The 17,081-nt window shown below is 38.2% G+C and overlaps 1 long non-coding RNA gene across 1 annotated transcript; it reads left to right on the top strand.

The window, feature by feature from the left end:
• The first annotated feature begins 5,526 nt into the window (after window positions 1-5,526).
• Window positions 5,527-15,927, top strand: LOC148055830 (uncharacterized). Its single transcript, XR_015704938.1, has 3 exons — window positions 5,527-5,594; window positions 11,564-11,801; window positions 13,679-15,927. It is a non-coding gene; the product is annotated as an uncharacterized LOC148055830 (long non-coding RNA).
• Window positions 15,928-17,081: the final 1,154 nt, after the last annotated feature.

Genomic DNA, 17,081 nt, shown 5'->3' with positions numbered 1-17,081 from the left:
TCAGATTCTGTGGCACATTTTCACATCTCAGAACTGCATGACAGGGAATTACAGGACAGGGTAAGTGAGAGAAAACCAACATGAATGATGTCTTCCATGTCTTGCCCACCATGAACATACCGCAGTGACTTCCTGTTCACTGGTTCAGGTAACCCCATTCTTTCACAGTAATTTGCACAGGTATTTTGCCTTATTTCTGCAAAAAATCTGACTGGAACAAGTTGTTAGTACAGTATAAGTTCATAAGCTATTCAGATGTTAACGTGGAATTGCAGTTATGTAAAATTAAACCTTTTAAAATAGGTTGAATAATAATAACCCTCAATAGGTAGGTAGGCTGGCAGATCTATATCACTATACAAGACATATTTCTATTTTCATCAGCATTTTCTCATTCATTAAAAATAACAGTGAACAATCTCTTGCTGTATTTCTTGGATTTTACTTTCTTTTATATTATTTTTAAGATATTTTTTACCTTTTTTTTCTTTTTTCTTTTTTTTTTTGTTTGCTTTTGGGTTTTTTTTTTGTTTTTTATTAAGTGTTTCTAGGACCAGAATCTTGAGTTTATGGCTGGTGAGTATTTTAGCTTATTTTTTCTCTCTGAATAATTTTTAAGATTTTCTACTTAAAAAACATATATGTGTTTGTATCATTATTATCTAAAAAACCAAGAACTGGAAAGGTGGAATGTTAAAGAGGATCCAGGAACTGATTCAGTTCGGTCACTTGTGAAATACCAACACGTCTGAATCCAAATGAATGATCCCTATACCTCAGCTTTCTTGCTCTCTAGTCTCACTAGATAAGCAGCTTTGGACCTTAAATCTTCCAGACACATGCAATCTTGTATTCAAGCATACAGACAAAACTTTAGTTCAAATATACTGTTGACTAAGTTGTCAAGATCCGGAAACTGTTCCTCTGCCTAAATCCCCTGATTCATTTGTCATGCTCTGAGCATGACCACAGGAGCAGGTTATTCACAGCATAAATTTCATGCCCCTTTTAACTTTTTCATGGCAGCACAGCGCACTGACCCAACTAGTAGGTGACCTAGCTTCAACTCCTTTTCAGTGCCAATGAATTTTGACCCGGCATTCCCTCCCTCAGTAAAACCCTGCTAACTCCTGGAAAAAAAAGTGATTCTCTACCTTTGAATTGATGTTGTGTCTGTCTACAGAAAATGTATGAAGTTTAATTCCACCCTAATTGTAAGGACCCTTCAATAGAAAAATTGCGGACTTAATGGCATTTTCTTCTCTCTCTTCTCTTTCTATATTTTATCCAGTTGTACTTTCATTTCAGGTGCTCACGTGAACCAGTCACTTTGGATTCTCTTCTGAAGTTATAAGGTAGCCTGCATACCTGACACAAACTTCAAGCTTCCCATCTAGTGACCTTGGAACCTAAAAACATATTCCAGCCCACGCATTTTAGAGTCCAGCTCTGTCACTGGTTCTAGCTTCTCCCCTTGAGCCAGGAGGCCAGGTGACAGATGATAATGCAGGCTGAGGTTTCTCTGAACTCCTTTCCCTTTAGTACATTTGAAATTGCACTTTAATGCCCTTTATGCACATGTTCCCTGTACTTTGGGGCATAGCCTCAAGCTGATGGCAGTAACCAAAGATCAGTATCTTTTTCAAGGTTTTCTGCAATTCGTATGTTCTGCTATTATAGGTATCAATTAGGATTCTTTGAAAAGAGAATACCAGCGCAAAAACCAATTTCCTCTGCTTGTAATATTCTACTTTGCACTAGATATTGCTGAAGATATTGATGTCTGAATAAGATTGTTCTCCCTCATTACCCCACATCTCAGCTTGGTAGTGCTATGAATTCACAATCCTGTATTTATGCCTTCACAGTCCTAACCATGGAAACAATCTGTAATAACGCAAATTCAGTGCTGTGGCTTTACTTAAGATCAAACTGGTAAAGCAGACAAGGACTGAAGAGAAACATTGCTATTTCAGCAGAAATAATTTGAAAAAGAGAAATGAATAAGTGAAACGATAACAAAAAACTATTCTAAATACTGGGAAATTATTTAAGTCTTTCTATTTCTTTAAACCTTAAACAGTCATATACTTAATTTTAATTACTTTGGGTAACACTAAACCTGAGCTTATTTTAACAGCATTTCAAGGCATTGGCTGTGATTCCTTTCCATTTAAATAGGAAGAAGAAGGAAAAAAGAGGTGTGTTGCGGGGTGCAGGGAAAGCAAATCCTTGTATGAGGCCCTGTCACCTGGCCAAATTCTCAGCTCTGTGTGCAGTTCATTAGCTTTAGATCATACAGTGATACCACTACATCTGGTCAATCTGCCCTGGAGGGAATGAGAAATCAAGATACAAAGATGAGGGAGAAAAGTGAGGCAGTTGGCTAGCCAGAGGTATAATTTTGTTTTTTGCAGCTATTGGCCGAGAGTGTCTGGGATGTCTACCAGAAAGACTGGCTGAAGTTGTCTCCCATTTCCCATCCTGACAGTAAAAGAGAAGCTGAGCTCCTCTGGAGCTGTAACTATAACTTTCCATCTGGAAAAAACCCCTCTGATGGGAACGGGAGGATTTCCACTGCTCTGAATGGAGCTTGAACTAAGACTCAGTGACTGTAGGAGTCACTACATGCTGTGCTGGTGAATTTGCCAACACTCGCATTACATCTTGTTTGATCTCTACTCAAATTTCCTTATACACTGCCTGAAGAAGTTACCCTCAAATCTGGTCCAAACTTAGCAGCTGCAGTGGCTGGCTCCCAGCGTTGTGATCCAGTGGGCTGCAGTTGTCTGTACATGACTGCAGCCAGACTGCAGTAGCCTGTAAAGGTATTAGCCACAGCAGGAAATGTTTCCTCTGCTTCTCTTCCTGCCAGAATAGTTGGATATGGCAACAAGCTGGGATGGGAATGCTGCTTACAGCTACTTCCTCTTGTCCCTTTTCCTTCCAGCACCTGTACCCTGCAGAAAAGATGTCCTCCTTTCCCAAGAACATCCATAGGCCTTGGGACAGTCAGTCACTGAGAAATAAGACAGCAGGATGATGTTGCCAAACCATGCATGGGTAGGGCATGTCTCCCTCCCTGCCTTTTACATTTTCTCAGGGTCAAGAGTTCACTTTGTCTTTGAGGAGTTCCTGAGCAGGAGGAGGTAAGAAAGAGGCAACTTGGGAAGGATGGAAGAATTTTAAGACAAGTATCTTCATAAACTGCATGCTGAACCACATTAGTATAGACTTTTTCAGAAAATATTCTTAATGTATGAAGTGTTTTTTTCTCACATTCCTTCAACCATGCTCAAAATTATGCACTTTGGAGTTTTCCAAGATTTGGACACCTATGGAAACAGCTTGTATTTGATCAAGATTTATTTTAAAGCTAATTATGACTTTTAAATCTTTGTGCAGACATGATGTTTTGGGGAAGACTTGGTCAGAAAGCTTGTCATACTTACAGTTATGCATACCCCCATGATCATCAAGTGCTATCAGAATACTTCAAACTAAAATAGAATGGGGTTCACATAACACTGAACAGTCCCTGTTTAAGTCATTATTAGGAGGTTACCTGACCCCTCACAACTCTTGATTCCACCTTGATGACATCCTTGATTACTGTCATGCTGCAAAGGCTGCCTGTAGCCTACATGCTTTTGATTATAGTGATATTATGAACACCATATGAATTAGCACCAAGTGGGGAGTTAGAGATTATTGCTGCCAGAAACTGATCTCAGGCATTGAATGAAAATAAAACATTATTTTCCCCTTTAAGCAGCTTTTCTTCCTTTTGCCTTCATATGCTTTCTATACTGTGATTATTCATTGTGTAAATACAAGTGTAAGAAGTGTTACATAAAGTATATTACACTTGCTGAACCTTAAGCCACGTTGATACACCCTTGAAGCACTGCAGCATGGACTGAAAGATGCTTCTTCAACAACTCTCATTATTCATGGATCATTGACATGATAGACCCTAATGGCTCCCTCAAAGCCATTACAGTGTGCTATATAAATGCGAGCCCTTAATCCATGGATCATTGGCATGATAGAATACAACATTCTTTCAAAATTCTTGCAGTCTATCAAGTGAATGCATAGTATTAGAGATTTTTAATTTGTGGATTATTGCCACAATTGATCATTACACTTCCTTTGGGTCTGCTATGGTCTATCCCGTTAATGTATATTTGGTGAGTGCTAATCGGTAGATTATTGATACAAGCATTTTCGTCTGTTTTGTCAAAAGAACTTGCACAGTTGAGGGATCTCTCTCCTATCAGCTGTTCTAAACTCTTTAATTCTTTAGTTCAATAACTTGCATTTTCATTTCTTTCTTTTGTTGCATTATCAATTGCTTATGCAAACAAAAAAGTTCATGTGTTCAAATGGCATTTTATATTCATCTTAGTAAAATGGGATTTCAGCTTTCACTTCTGTTATTTGTGAGATCAGGCACAAAATGACACAGGCAAAAATATGTGTTTGGGCTTGAAAGTGTGGCCCTTAAACTCCTGTACTCTATGAACACAGATACCATTATATTTTGAGTGGCAGAGATGGTAAAAAGGTTCATGAAAAAACCATATTGCACTTCTTTTATGCATACCAGTAATGAGTGCTTTTAAACAGACTTTCTCACACAATTCCTCTATTAAAATTCCTAAAGTTATCAACCCAGACCCTATGGATTTTTAGTCTTGAGATTAACCTTTTAATGTTTAACTATTAGAAAAGTTCTTATTGTAGCCCAGTGGCATTCAGCTATTTCTGGCCTGTAAGTAATAAAATGGCTAAATCTCACCTCATAAACCCCCACAGCTTACATTCTTGCCTATTCCTGGTAGTATTGTAGTGATAGGTGGTTGGGGTGGGAAACTGATGGACTGAAGAGTGGCTCAGAGCATCACATGTCCCAAGCTGCTAGGTAGCAAAAGGCTCTTATGTTGCTTGGATTCCCAGCTGGGATACAGCTGCAGTGAGCTGGCTGCTTACCTCCCTGTGAAAACTTGCCTTTCAGTTTCAGCAAATCAGCATTTCTGAAGAAAAGAAAAAGTCTGCTTTGCTAGAAAATTCCTAATCGCCTGTTTTTCCTTTTGCTCAGTTCCCTCTGCCCATGGTTTAGATAGACCTTTGGATGGGTCCAATTCATGTCAATAAGGCATATGTCTAGTACTGATGCAGTGACTGCAGAATCTCTGTTTTCATTAAAGATTTTCTTTTTTAGCCTTAGTGGTTGCTAAGAAAAACTTGGAATGTGAACTGAATGCAGCAGCTTTACTTACAGCTGCTTGGAGACATGAAAGAGGAGCAGCAGATGGCGAAGCAGCAGCGGTTGCTAGAGCACAAAGCCAGCAAGAAAGCCACTTTCTCCCACGCCTGCAAAACCAGGCATGGTTCTCATTTTTTGGGGGGTGGTGGGGGTGTGAAAGGCTCGTTAAGGGGAGGAATCTACCTGGGGAATGGACATGAGAAGCGAGCAGAGATGACTGTGGCAACAACTGCAGGGAACAGGATCAGGAGGAAAGTTTATTCACCCTTCCCTGCCTCATCACTTCTCTCAGAGACTCAGGCATTTGCTGCTATCAGCCCGGGTATGTGGTTTCCTATCTATCTGAGCAGTTCTTATCTAGTCTAAAACTGCTGATCTTGTTTTTTTAAGAGATAACTTCCCTTGTAGCTAAGACTTCTGATTTTGTAAAGCCTGCATCCTTTCACAATGAAGGATTGCCATATAAAATCTGTTGCGGCATAATGTAAGATATGTGAATTCCCTTAGCCCTTTTTTTAGCCTTCTATGAACAAAAAGATAGCAAAATCAATTTAAACCAGATAGGTCCAATAAATAAAGAGGGGGGCAAAAGCCTCTCAGCTAAGAGCATATGTGGTTTTCAGCTAAAAGCATGTATTTTTGGAAACTGTGGCAGCCTCTCAGTGGGACAGCAGTAGGTAGTTTAGGCTCCAGATCTGACTTCTGTTAGAATGATCACAATCTGATGTAGATAACCTCAGCAAGTTATTTTATTTGCCTTCCCTCTGTGCTTTTAGAAGAGAAAATCTTAAATTTCCATTGATTTTAGGGAATGTAAACAAATTATTTTAACTAATGCGCTACTATTTGCCTCGCAGCAGTGCTCAGCGTAACTCCACAAAATTACTTTCCAGGGTGCAGTTCCTCATTAGAAATGCTCTGAAGGCAAATCTGTAGTGAGAGGTTTCCACCACAGCCTTTTGCCTCACCGCAGGTTGCTGCCCTCTCAGATGTACTTGTTCAGCTGTTTGTGTATCTGTGCTCTAAAGCAGACCAGTGAAATGACCTTCGGTGTGCACAGTAGTTGTTTTTTGAACCCAGCTGTTGTCACTGGTCCCATTTATAGAACGGACTATGTGGTGCTGTACAGGAAGGTAATGGGTAGTGGGAGGTGAGCTTGCCTGTGCAAGGGTGGGACAAGGACCTCTAAAATGGTTTTGTTGAGAGACGGCTCATAATGTTGGATATTATATGGAGGTTATAGTCTTATTAGTGGTATTAGAATGAAGCATTTCAGCTGTATTTTTCCATATATTCTTGCAGATATGTTTTGTAGTGTGTGTGTCTGAACAACAAGGACGATGAAAAATGCTCTACTGGCTTTTTCAGAAATAGAAACAAATATGGAAATAATGTAAAAAGACTGGATTTGTTTTCCGTCTTCCAATGGCCTTTAGGAGATTTCTGTGAATGGAAAATGTAATAAAAATCAATATTTAAAACCAGCTTGGAATTTCCCTTTAAATTATAGCAGTGCTGCTGGCTGTTGCTACATTAACTGCTCTCATGAAGTTGCTTAATGATATCTTGTTAGTGATGGAAGATAATGAGATGATAAGGGCAAAATTCATTGACCTTTCAAAGCTTTTGATTCACTAAATGACACTGTTAGATAAGCTAATTAAATTTTGCTTTTCCTGCTGGAATGATGGCTTGGTTCTGATCTTATTTGATTAAGAGGAAAAATCAGTGGCTGTTTTAGGCTATCATTCTGATTTATTACTATTACTATTGAAAGGTGCCTTAGGGCTCAAGAACTGATTTACCTCTTTTTACTTAGTCCTAAATTATCTCTGAGATATTTGTGATAAGACCTAAATTCACTTACATGGTATTTGACAATACCATTTTGTACAACAGTTCTATAATATCTCTGCTTTAATATGCTTGCTTCCAAAATCACTATAATAAAAGCATTTGGAAAGATAACTTGAGATAATGATAAAAGGCTAACTTCATCTCAGTTTCCCAGGAGACTTGTCAAAGGGAAAGAGATATTCAGCTAACAGTAAGGCTGTAATAAATTATCAAAGAATAACATGATTAGTCAGAATATTTTACTCATGGCATTCATATACAAATGCTGCAAGATAAAAGTGTGCAGGCCCCCAGTTCTGTAAAACTCTTAATCATGCATTTACTTCTAGGCATTTGAGTAGTTTAAATTTTATGTCTTTTAGTCTATCATTGGGAATCCAATTGGGTTTGATGAGACTTCTCATGCTCTTTAACTCAGCAAATGTTTCTGAATCAGACTCATAGTTCACAAGAAGAAAAGTACATGGTATATACTGCTAAGTTACTGAAGAAAATGCTGAAAAGCATGAAGTCTGCTACCAGGTGCATGTGCAATATAAAACCTTCCTGATTTGATGATGGCTTACTATTGCTAGATACTTCATGATAAATATTAGTTAGTCAACTTACATATCACTATTTTTAGTCAGGTTATTTTATGAAGTACAATATCTCAGGCTGTATAAAATATTTTGCAAAACTATGTATATTACATTCATTCATCTAACTTCCTATCTCAAACTCTCAGTCTCACCAAAAACTGATACCAAAACTCACAGTCTGTTTTTCTTAAAATTATGTTGACAGTTATTATTAATACATCTTGTCTTAATTTGTGTCAGTTTAGTTTAAATAGATTTTTTTTTCCCCTCTGCTTGAACTGGGATGCTGTCAGAATGACTGAGCTCTAGTTGGTGAGGTAATTCCAAAGACATTGGTGCTGCATTAGTATTCTTCTACTTTGGAATTTCCTGACCTTATTATTAAAAATGACGCCCCATAAACCAGCAGGGTTTCTGGAAGACCCCATGAAACCTAATTTAGGTGAGAAGTGGCAGCACTTCCAGACTTTCTGCTGCAAAATTAGGACTTGGAGCCTGGAAGTTTTGTGATGGCTTTTGGGCTCCATAGTTGCAGCTAGGCCACAGGCACTGCAATTCTGTTTGTCTGACCCTGAGGCAGACTCTGCAGGAGTCTACCTTGTTAACCCCACCCAGAGCTGGGGACGATGCGACATCGGCTAAGGTGCTGGGCAGTCTATAATGATCAATGCAGGACCCTGCAGGTACTTTTAAGTTGTGATCTCTGCAAATAAACTTTGTCTGCAAAGTTGCAAAAGAACAGAAAGCTACCAAAATCCACAGAAGCCACAAAAATCTGTGAGAAGGATATAAACAGTGAGAGGCTTATGGGTACACATAAGACACAGTAGCATTTTGCAGTAGATCAACAGACTTCTGTAGCAAAGGTAGGAGAGACTGATTTATATGTAAGATCAGAGAAGACAAACTGATGGAGAAAGACTGTGTGTTATGAAGGAAAGCAAAGTGGAGGCTCATGATTCTTTCCAGAGGGTAGGACTCCCCCGCCCCACAGTGCTTCAGGTTGACTAGAGAAAAGAGACAGAGGACCGCAAGCAGATTTTATTATTTTGATCTTGCTTGTGTACTTCATGTTCTTGTAAACAAAGAAGAGTATTGTACTGAGAAGCTTCACGTAAAATGTAGCCAAATATTTGCAAGTGTGTTTGCTTATATTGTTCATATACTTCATGAAAAATTAAGCTATAAACTCTAAGTTGTCTACCATTGATGGTAACCTGGGAAAGGTGCATTTAAGCTACCAGTCTGACTTGTTTATCCGTTTTGCCAAATACTGAATAACTAGAAGACAGGTTTCCATACTTAAAAAGAGAAAATGATCAAAGGGTAAGAAAGACTATGCCTCCTAGCAAGTAGGGTTGCACAAGTAAGAGCAGACTCAGAGTTGAAATAATTGGTACTGAGGACCTGATGTTCTTGTGATGCATATTTGAGAGGTTTTGTTTCTTTGGACTAGCTCTAGTGTGCCCACAGACTGACCAGATGGAGGCTATTAAGTGAGATCCTGGAGTACCACTTCTAGTTTAGTTTCATCTGGTACAAATATGATTCATGTGCTCTAATATCGTCCCACAGTGCAAACATCTAGAATCCCTAAAGTGAGGAATGGTGAAGTGCTTTTCAGGTTTCAGGAGCTTGAAATATGTGGTAAATTTAGCAATGGATCCCCCTGACCAGTGATGGTTACCAAGAGGAGAAACTCAGCCAGATTCTTTAACAAATCTTGTCTAAAATAAAATATTCTATTTATCATTTGACTTGTGAAACAATGTCAATGTCAGTGATTTCAAATGATATGGATTCTGCCTCTACAAGCTGCACTTAAGTGTGGGGATTGCTACATGTGGCATCTTTCTGATCAAGCAAGGAATATTGTAAGAATTTAATGGTCTAGAGGATTTTTTGTTTTGCTTTTGAAAACACAAACATGTAAGCACAGTCCTTCTAAAAGATCTTTTGGAACCTATAGGGGAATAAATAATGTTTTACAATCAGAGTTTAAATAAATAATGAGTCTGTGATTTCTTGGCATCTGCGATAGATTAGAGAGTGCAGAACATTGTTACAAAGCTACTTTGATGGGTAAAGAAGATTTTTTGGAAGTCAGGCAGGGCAAAATTTTACTGTTATTCCTGTTAATTTAGTTGATCTATGCTTACTATTTTCTGGTTCCTTATTGTAGGAAAACACTGTTATGTCTATATTATTGAGTCAGGGCCAGTTAACATTTGCAGGCTCTGGAATTTTAGTGTCTATATTTAAGTTTTTTGAATGACCCTTGGCATTGTTGTGGCACATGCCAATCAGTATTCTCCAAAACAAATCTCAAAAAAAAGGTTTGGAGTTATCCTAGGATGGAGGCCTAATGTGCCATTAGGCACATTCCCAATGTGGACACCCTGTTTTGGAGAGCAAGCAGTTTAATAGCATGGATGCAGCTGTTCTGCTCCACTTGGCCTCATCATGAGACTGGATTCCTGGGTATACTCAATTTACTAGTTTAGGCATAGCTGTATGGACAGAGGTTTGGAGAACTTTGCAGCTTAAATCTAGTATATTTTCTACATAACATATAGGACCTTGAAGCAGATTCTTTGTATCACTCTTCTAAGACGCCACTGTGGTTATTATAGTGTAGCATAGCACAGTGTTAGAAAGTATGGTGTCCAAAACAGATCTGGGGGCAGCTAGAGATGTCTGTTCCTCTTTCACGTGTCCAAGAATGCGAACACTGCACCATGCAGTGCTAAATGGCATGGCTACTGAAATACAATACTGAGCTGCTCAGACTAAAATGTTACAAGCCTACAGGGTAAGAGTAAATATTACTTTACAGTTCAACCAGTTACAAACTGGATCACTTAAACATAGAACACTATTTCTGAAGAATTTGAACAAATTAATGTATAATGCTGCAAAAGCTCTATGCCCAGAATTCCTATTGGCTTCCCAGAGAGACCGGTATGTGGCAGATTTATAGAAATAGTTAGTAGGCAGTTTGATTGTTCAATAAGCAAAACTGTGTAAGGCACATTTTTTTATATAAAGTCATGTCTGCTTTATTCTCCAAACTTCTCTTTTCCTGTTTCCAATTTCATTTCCCAGTCATGCAGAACAATGTGGTGTAACCCAAAAAAGAGACTGAGTAAAATGAAAAAGGGCAGCATACACTGTAGCATGCAAAATGCAGCCTGACAGTGGTGCTGAATGCTAATGAGTAATTATTTGGTCTCACCCCAATCAGTCTTGATCAGATAATTAATTCAGGGGCTGACCATATGACCTGAATTTCTGAAGGCAATTGCTGCATAATTTTTTTTTTCAATGTGTGAACAGGTGGTTCACAAAATGCATTCATTTTTAACAAAATAAATTCCCTTCCTCTCAGTTTTTCCAAAGCTTAACAGCATAATGTGCACTTACAAAAATCTATAAACGTAGGTTAATAATATTTTGGACCCAAATAGCCTTTCTTCAAGAACACTGCCCATGTAGAGGTTTGTTTTATTAGTTTTTAAGCACAGTAGAATTACCAAATAGTTGCTTAGAACCTCCAGGTTATCTTAAATTCCCACCACTAAGCATCTATTTATTAACTAAAATGATATTCAAACAAAAATTTAGATCTGCAACTTCACCTTGGCTAACACTCAAAATGGAGATTCTTCCTACATGCAGAAAAGTAAATGAGTAATGGACTGTGTATTACATTTTGTGCTCTTTTATTTATTTCTTGCTTTGAAACTTTGTTTAAATTCCTGTGAGATAATGATTGGTAAGGGATACTGGGGAGAGAAGATAGATTCTGTTTCCTTTGAATATGTACCTAAATATTTTCTCTTAATGAATATAGGCAAATGTGGAATAAAGGCAAATGTAGTCTCTGAGGAAATCACATTCCTTCTCTGAGGAAATCACACAGATATGCCACCTGAAGATCTGAATTACTGAGTGCTGCCTTGAAAAAACAAAGATGGTATGTGGTGTTACTTGCGAAACTTGGTATTTAACATCCTGGATTCTAGTTCAAGCTATCAAGAAGGTCAAGATATCATTTCCTCCTGCTTCTCACATAGCTACAGATTCAGGAGGTAAGTCAGAAAAAAAGATTTCACTGAGCGCCCTTGATATGAATAAATAAATATTTATATGGAGTATTTGGACCAAGTGGACCTGGAATCGAGGTTATGAATCTTGTTCCCATGGTGCTTTGGATTTTGGGGGGAGTGGTGTCTACTCTGGGTCAGGAAATAAATTTGGGAAGTGGGGGAAGAAGAAAGAGTGAGAAAGATTTGACATGGGATCTTTAGCACAATCACAGAAAACTCTTAGCATCAGAAGATTCATAGCAATTTTAGTTAGACCAATGATGGCCTCATTTTGAGTGAAACAGACCTTGCCTTTAGAGGAAGGACTGACTATAAATCAGTAAGACAGGTTCAGAAGTGTGTTAGTTACAAGAAGAGGGAAATGGGAAATTATGATGCTCCAGGTTGGAGCATGAGCACTTCTGGTGGATTCCTGAGCATGAATACTCAGGAATCTACTGCATTAAAATCGAAGGAAAATTGGAAAGAAAATGAAAAGAAAGAAACTAACACTGGAAATGTTAGTTAACACGGGTGAGCAGTAATCAGCGTGACAGACTCTCCAGTTGAAGAGCGGTATCCCATGTGCAGGAAAACTTAAAAAAATGGAAGACATCTCTGGACTCTGAAGTAATAACAGTGGAAGGTAACTGGCAAGTCTTCGAATCATATGGGACACATTTGAATGTCCTTCCTATCCTGATGCAGACTTCTATAGATAGTGTTTCATTTTCTGGCGGGAAAGAATTAAGATCCAGAAGAATCATGAGACAATATAGTACTCCTTTTGGGGATTCAAGGGATCTTTTCTTTTGGTTTATGCCATCTAGTATTTATTATGGGGCTTTGAAAACTGGTTCATATGTAACATATATAAATTTCTCTAATGCATCAATTCAAAAGTCCATTTGAGCCAACATCCTGTCTCAAATACTTTCCACTTTCTTGTGCTGAAGGAAAAAATGTAAGAACAGGTGTAGAGTGATTCTTTTCCCCTTAAAACCTCTCAGTTTCCTGAAACTTGCTGAAGCAGATTGCATTTCATTCATTGTGTTTAACAGCCACTGATGGGCCTAATGTCCATAACTTTTCCTAATCCTCTCTTTAAATCTACTTACATTTTTGGCTGCCATTAACATAGATTATATTTCTTTCTGAGGGAGCAGGTTATCGTTGTGTGAAGCAAAACTACATACCTCTGTAAACTGTGGGACCTGGAAAAGAAGGTACCTGTGCTCAAGTTTCATGTGTCAGTTGTGTAGGCAAGGAGATAGCCAGAACACTCTCTAGTAGGTCTGTGTAATGGTAAGCATAGGATATGGGACGTGCTGTGGATTGCACCTCTGCATATTACAGAGAACCTTTGTATTACCGTTTATATTGCACACCTGAAGGAGGAAGTTGTACTCTTTTTACTGACAGTTTGTTAACAGTGGTTTGGGGTGTTTACTTTTTTAATAAGGATTTTAATTGTTCAGCTGTTGTGACCAACCGACCAACATCTACCCCATATTTATATGTTGATATTTATTTAAAAAAGAAAAGCTGATGTTTTGAGACATTCCAGTCTCAGAAGGAGGTTCTTCTGCAATTTTTTGGGGTAAATCAGACATTTGATCATTTTAAATAAGAGGTATTTATGTGCTGTTAACCTATGGAGTTTGTTAACACTTGTTTGAGCCAAGGAAACTTGTGTGACAGGAGACGGGATTTTGGGCTGACATGGTTTGAAAATTAATTTTTTTTTTCTCTCTAAGATTGTTAGAAAAGTCAAAGACTTTTTCAGAATGTGAAAGAGTTCAGGAGGGTTGCAAAACCACACAGACAAAATGAGAGTTGAGAAAGTAAAACCTGTTGTTTTTTTCTGTGTTCTTTTGCAGGACACAAATACATATCTGCTTGTTATGACTTCCTAAGATCGTGATTGTGAGACCTACACCTGGTAAACTGTGGAACTCATGGACACAGTCATCCTAAGGAAAGTGGTTATAGGCGAAAACTGGAGACAGCTGGATTTGTAAAGGACTATAGATGACAGAACAACCTCCTTTAATGTATCAAGGAACTGAAAATAGAAGAGGGTACACACAGGTAGGATTATGAGAGGCTAAGCATACTGGGAGAGTATAGAAAGAAACTGATGACACACTGAATATAGTTCAAGAGTATTGCAGTAAACTCTTTCAAGGACAAACTATTCTTTCTTTACTGCAGAGACATTTTTCAATAAGTATTTCAAGTTTTCTCATTTTAGTGGTTAAAGGTGGAATGGATGGACCCTGCAGCTGGCGGAAGGAATGGTGTTAATTAAAACATTTGTTACCACCTGCTTTTCTGTATCACAAAGAAAATTGTTGCTTACCTTGACAACTATTTTTCAGATGTTCAGAGGCAATGAATGTAATTTATAAAGCATCTGCTGACCACTTAAAGAAAGGATTTAGGAATGTCCAACAGCCTTCTTCAGTTTGCTTGACTGAGAGTATAGAGCAGCAGTTCATTTTCCAGAGTCACTAGGAAACATCAAGGGCTTCCCAATTGCTTCTGATGGAGGTGGATTGAGATAGCTTTTCAGGACGTGTTTGCATTTGCCTGTACTCTGACACTTGTAATCATTATTTTAAAACTTTTATTTGACAAATAAAAACACTCAAGCTGAAGTATAAACTGCTTGGCTCAGAAAACTGTAGTTAATTTAATCTAGAATTGAGACATACTTATGTCTATATGTGTCTTAGACCATTCTTTCAAAGATTTTCATAAATGAAAAGGATTGCACATGGCTATGCAACATGCATTTGATTTTCCTTTGCTGCAGATAGCACTGCTCATCAGCTGGATTGTGGTATGAAATTTGTTGATGCACAGATATGATTCTCTCTGGCCTGAAAAAGGTCACCTTGCCAATGAAGAAGTCCTTAACTTGTCTTGCAAAAACCACATACTAACACCTAGTCCTGCCAAAGCTAATTACCTGTGTTGTAAAATGAGGAGGTAAGGGAAGAGAATGGGAAGAAGTTAGGATCCTTTCCTGGCAGTATGATGGAGTCAGAAATATTTCCATAGGTCACAGATAGACAATTGACATCAAACTGTTCTAAACTGTTCTCAACTCAGAGATTAGTAGTTTACACTGAGCAGCCTTACTTTCTGGTTGAAACTGTATATCAGTTTCTGGTTGACCACTGTCCTTGTACTCCTGCAATTCAGTTTCTTCATCCTTTCCTTGCACCTCTTTGGTCGTGTTGATGCCCAAGGAACATAATGTTTCAGAAATTTTTGTAGATGATGGCAATGCAGAACTCTTTTGGTGGATTCTTTCTAGAATCTAATGAGAGTCATGTGTAACTGCTAGAATGAGGTTTAAATATGATACATAGTATGCAAACAACTCTGACTAACAAAGCACAAACTATAAATAGAATCGCATATAAATGAGGAACTGAGAAGTGGTGTATATAGAGTGACTTCACTCGGCCATTACAAGGCATGCAATATGATTGATGGTGGTAGCTCTCAATGGTGGGACATAACATGAAGGTGGGCTTCCGTGTACCAGCTTCCGTGTACCAGCTTATCTTCAGGGCCGTTGTACCTTCTCTCCAACCAGCACCGAAAGTCAGAGTTCAGAGTACTGCAGAGGGCTTGGCAGGGTTCTGGGCTTGCTGCTGGAGGCTTCATGGCCAATTCATGCTGTCACTTGGACATAATGACCAATGTGTGATGAATAGCAAATCTGGTCCATACCTGGTGGTTTCAGGCCCAGACCAAATTGTTTAGTTTGGAGTTAGAGAGCTTCTACGGTAATTTCTTCTTCTTGAAATATCTCAACAAGATATTTGTTTATGATACCTAAAGAGATGCTGTCTGAAACCTGGAAACCCAGGAAGGCCTTCGGGAGGAGGGCAAAAGTGTCTGAATGCAGAGAACAGTCAGAATGAATCACTCAGGTTTTGTGTTCTCAGAATCTTTCTCTAGATGTTACTTAGGCTACTTCATAGAAGTAACAATTGGGTAAGTATTAGAAATGATAAATTAGAGCTCAGCTTTTATAGCCTAAAGTGTGCAATCCAGTTGCTAGGCTCTTTGAAAGAATTCTGGTTATGGTTTCCTCCCTATTTTGCCTCTGAATACCACATCTGGTGTAACTCTGTCTCCACCGTTGTCTTACATATGGAGACTTTATATGACTGTTCTCTCAAACCTGTAACCTGAAGTGTTTCCTTTGTTTGCTGTACTAGAATTACTGTAACATAGGCTTGAACTTTGCAACCAGTAAATCAGTATAATCAATAAAGTCAATTTTATAATCAGTATCTATTTCTACTGTGAAAGTCACTGTTGTGATTTTAAGATATCAAAGGCAAGACATCGAACACAAGTAAGCAAATGTTTTCATTGTTATGTACATCTTTTCATACAGACCACAGAATTACAACCAATGTTTCTTCTATACCTCTCACTCAGTGAAATTCCTTATCCCAATTTAGAGGCTGGACTACAAATAAAAGTCTTATCAGTTCACTAATAAACTGAACTTCCATAACTTTAATGATTCAAAATATTTGATCTCTGATGGTAAAGAGCTTGTAGTCTTCAATCCAGAGTCCTAGTAGTGAGCCTTACTGTCTATAGCCGTTTTCAAGATGCTGTCATAGGAATGAAAAAGATTGTTACTACTAAATCTTCATGAATAAACATTAGTTTGTTGAAACTGAAAATTCTTGTGTGTCAAGTTCAGTTTCAACAAATTCAAGAAATCAACAAATTCACACTTTGAGTATTATTTGCGTGTTTACTGTGGAAGAGCCTGGTGGTTGTAACAGACAGAATGAAGCATGAGACCATTACTTGCCTCATACTCAGTGCCAGTATATACCTACATCTAGCTTTCCCCCATTTTGGATGAACTTTTGGTCTCCAAATGACTAGTCCTGGAGGTTTTTCTCTTCCCTTCCATTCCTTTGGGATATCCCTTACTGATTCCTTGGACAAGAAAAAACATTATTCACCCACCTCTACTCATGCCACTTCTGTACTGCACCGAATAACATGCACTGAAAGTGAAAAATCTTTTAGTAACAGTAGACTTCAAGTGATGGAATAACTATCAAGCTCCTTGAGAAGCTGCTTAAGATTTTTATCCTGTTAACATTATTTGCTTTATTTTCATTTGGAATTTTTCTCTTTTGAGCTTCTTGGTAGTACATCTTGGAAGAACTCCCACCTACTAAAGTGTACATTAGATCAGACCATAAATGAGCAAAGGAAGAATGTTTTCTG

Source organism: Nipponia nippon, unplaced genomic scaffold, assembly GCF_047370975.1.
Source record: "Nipponia nippon isolate SJK-2023a ecotype South Korea unplaced genomic scaffold, ASM4737097v1 scaffold_2, whole genome shotgun sequence".
In the NCBI taxonomy this organism is placed as follows: domain Eukaryota; kingdom Metazoa; phylum Chordata; class Aves; order Pelecaniformes; family Threskiornithidae; genus Nipponia; species Nipponia nippon.
Note: the sequence above shows the minus strand (reverse complement) of the source record. Positions and strands in the feature narration are given on the sequence as shown.